Genomic DNA, 4,668 nt, shown 5'->3' on the forward strand with positions numbered 1-4,668 from the left:
GATGGGTATCCTCCCTCGTTTACTTATCATTCGTTTGTGAAAGGTTAGAGTCTTACGGAGGTGCTAAAATCTAAAAATTAAAGAGAACACGTACGTATAACGTATCTCCAAATCAATCGATGGTATATATTTCTATATTAACACCATAGTATCAAACCATTCGGCCATCCGGATACTGATAAAAGACACACTAAATATATTTACAACTGATTGGTAATCATCATTTATTTGTTTTCACCCCTAGATAATTTTTACCAAGTTCTTATTATTATGGAAGCATGTGATTATGTGACATATTGTTTTTCATGGTGACTTGGTCACATGGAAGTTTATTTGCAGCAGATTTCAGCACGGCTGGTTTTACCTCTTTTACCTAATGCTTTACCTTTAACATGGTAAAGAATGGTGTGTATTAGCCATTAGGTAGTACCGAGACTGTAACGACCCCAAAATTTCAAGCTTAAAAACTCAAAATTTCAAAGTCGTTAAACACCAAACAATTTCAACGAATCGAAATCATTTAAAATGCCACAGCGGATCATCTCTGAGTTCAAAATACAACTCAGTTAAACCGATTATTACAACCCAAATTATAATTCAATATTATAACAAATGGAATTGCGTAATCCTCACAACAAACTCACAAGATAGTCACACAAAATCCTCACACAAGCTGGAGATAAATAACTTCAAGTCCTATGAGCGGTCCGTCAATTCCCGCTAATCCACACCTGCGGAGTTATCCACTACACCATCGAATTGGTGCACCGGGATTGTAAACACAAACCCGGTAAGCTTTACAGCTCGTATGAGTAAAATGAAAATATAACTCGCTTATTAATATATATACGAAAATCCACAAATCAAACAAATATAAATGCACTCATGAGTCAATGGACGGCCCATCTAGTTGTCCCAAAGAAATATGAAAAGAAGCGCTCATGAGAAATTAAGTAACCCTTCTGGTTACCCAAATGCATTTATAATACGGGTACCAAGAACGCTGGTACACATCTGTTACCCCTCTCGTAATACACCGCCGATATTGGATAGCCACCCGCTACCCAACATCCAAAACAATCTGAGTACCCATGAGCAGATAACCACCCGTTACCTCACATGCAGTACTATGGCAGACAGACTAGAGCTCTAACTGTATCGTAACTTTCGCCCGGCCAAAGACTAGGTTCCGACTTGCCAAACACGTACAATAATCTCACATCATATTGTATCAATCACGTCCGAAGACAAATCAACATTTTAACAATCTCAATGTTAAAAATCACGTACAATAATCTCACATCATATTGTACCAAAAATCATGTCCGAAGACAAATCAACATTTTAACAATCTCAATGTTAAAATCACGTACAATAATCTCACATCATATTGTACCAAAAATCATGTCCGAAGACAAATCAACATTTTAACAAACTCAATGTTAAAATCACGTACAATAATCTCACATCATATTGTACAAATCAAAATCACATGCTCGATATTTAAATCTCGTCATCGAAATGACATAAATCACGATAAAATCATAACAGTATATTATATAGCAAACTATATATATATATGTACATATTTACCATTTATACAATATATATATAATCCATTATATCGTATACATGTCATATTTCATAAACACGTCCGAAGACAAAAACTCGTCCGAAGACAAAACTCGTCCGAAGACAAAACATTTTAACAAACTCATGTTAAAACCACGTACAATAATCACACCTCATATTGTACAAAAATCACATCACATGCTCAACATTTAATTCTCGTCATTCGAAATGACCAATTCCAATGAATTCATAACAGTATATAATATAGCAAACTATATATATATGTACTTATTACCATTTATACGATATATACGTAATCCACTATATTGTATACGTGTCGTAATTCAATATTAAAAACTCTTGCAAAAATCTTGGAATCACCGCAAGGGTAGATTCATAAATAAGTGAGATTTTACTCACCTTCTTTCCTGCGTGCAACTTCCACGACTATGAAAGTAATTTCCTCACTCGTTTCGTCAGTCACCTAATAGCACGATAAATGCTTAGAAAATGATACTTAAAATATCAGGTGACGAGTTCAGCACAGCTAAATGTTGTTCATAAAACATTGTTCACGGAACACTGTTCATGTTTACTAATCACTGTTTTTACTAAACCACTGTTCACAGTTACTGTTTTACCAAAACACTGTTCAAAGTACTGTTTTGCCATGACACTGTTCACATTTACTGTTACAGATCACTATTCACAGTTACTGTTACAGATCACTATTCATGCGGAGTTACTATTCACAGTTACTATTCATTCGGCGTTACTGTTCACCGACCGCCACCAATCATCACCAAATTTCACCACCACAACCTAAACAACAACTTCCTAGTTGACACCAAGGTCTAAATCCGAGTCTAAACAGTCCAAACAACGAAGAACATGAAATCAGCACTATTCACAACCCTAGAAATTGAAATTTTCATTCGGGTACTTACACTTCGATTTGACTCGATTCCTTTTGTGGGAATGTTGCTGGGACTGAGACAAGCAAAACCCCCCAAGAATCTTGAGCCATGGTGGCCGGAGGAGGCGGCGCCGCCACAACAGTAACTTCCGGCGGTTGCTACATCGTGTGTGGTTGTCGCCGGAGTGCAAGGCGTAGCCCAAAAGATGGAGCTCGTCGAGCCCGTCAGTTTGATAGGTGGCACGACACGAGGCGACGTCGGATGGTGGAGAAATCGGCCGGAGAAGGTTTTTGGGTCGGGTGAACAGTGCCCGAGCTCGGGTGAACAGTACCAGAGCTGATTTTTAGAAAAATCTGATTTTTTGATTTTTAATCTCCTCTCCTTCCTTTTATACTATTTCCAAAATCGGAAACGAACTTCCGACGTTAATAACTTTCGCGTCCGACGTCCGATTCGAACGCATGACGTGTCCATGAATTCGTATCGATGAGCTCTACGACTTTCATGAAGGAAGTTTTCGCAACCGAGCGACGGAATAAAAGTCGATCTATACGTTGCGGTAACGTTACGTTTTCTAATTAAATGATCCGAGAACGTTTCCGTTTTCGTTTCGAAATGTCGCAAACCTCCAATTGTCGTCTTGAATTAATTTCACAAGTTTAACACTTTGAAAATACTCGACATTTAGTTTCTAAAAATTCGGGTTATTACAGAGACACCATGGCCCGTGACCAACACAGTCGACCCTTTGCTAAGCACCGCCCATCCACTTTCATTTTTGTAAGAAAGAAGCTTTTTAATCTTGACTGACGGAGTCCCCATGCTTGTGGCCTTTGGTGAAGAACAGGCTTTCTATCCCCGTCCAGAATCGACCTAGAATGTCGTGGTCATCTTCTCCTTTGGAGCCTTTTCCGACCAATACTCTAGGTGGATCTTTGCTTCCTTCAAAACAGGATCGTTTGCGAGGGCAGTTGCTTTCTTTGTGAATTGCTGAATCCATTCGTTGTCTTTACCCCCATAGAAGAAGATGTACTTATTTTCTCGGATCTGTTTTAGGGTAACAAAATTCGTTAAGTCTCATTGTTCAGAACAAAATACCTTTTCCTCAACTAATGTGTCATCGTTTCATTATTCTATAATTTGGTCTTTTACTATCCTCATCAAAATGACAGAAGAACTTCAGGAAAGGGTACTACATCTCACATTTACACGGTAACACCTTGAGAGTAACATGCAGCTTGTTAATACGTCTATATCAGTATATGCATATATACTACAAGTTTGTATTCTTCAATTTAATGAGGGCAGTGATCGATATCCTGCCCTTGAATTGGATTCTGATTTAAATTAATCAACTCTACTTGATATACGTACATATAGCAAGAATGGTCAAGAACTCGATCAAGAATCAAGATATATATGTAGCAGTAGCACCTTCTATAGGAAACAAGCCAACAACTACATGCTGAGTTGTGGTTTTCAACGCTGGGACAGCAATCGCCGGACACTAATATATAATATGAATCAATTATTGCACAAAGTTAAAATTTTATCAAGAGCTAGCACGGACGTCGATTTTTCATCTATCTTGGATAGTTCAAATCACGAAACCCTTGCGTTTAATTTGTCAGCAGTGATGCAAAATATAGATTTTTGTGGTGCCATTTATGCAGGTGCGATATAATGAATGATATTATGAACTGGTCCAATAGATCACTATGGGTTTTCCTGGATTCACATGTTCAGCTTTACTTCTTTATTGACGGGCACAGGCATATTTCACGCTTTACTGGGAAAAAGGACACTGCAAACGCAAAAGATTGACAAGCGACTTCACGCTGGGCTATCAACATTATATATATATATATGGCTTGGCACTACTTACATCAATGTGTTTTGCGTTTGGGACTTCGAATATATAATCCATGGCCTCTGTTCGTGTTATGTTGCTACTTGACTTTCGTATTCATCATGACTTTTTTCCTGTATATTATCAGTTAGGCCGGGGAGATGCCTATAAAGTCATATTATGCGTATGCTCTGATGCAATAATGTTTAATCTAAATTACATGATTATTAAGTTTTTACAGATGTTAACAATAGTACTCGTTCATTTGACATTTAATATTACAAGAATGCATTAGGGACAATACTGCGGATGACACAAGTGCTTTCACTC

This window comes from Argentina anserina, chromosome 4 (genome assembly GCF_933775445.1).
Source record: "Argentina anserina chromosome 4, drPotAnse1.1, whole genome shotgun sequence".
NCBI lineage: Eukaryota > Viridiplantae > Streptophyta > Magnoliopsida > Rosales > Rosaceae > Argentina > Argentina anserina.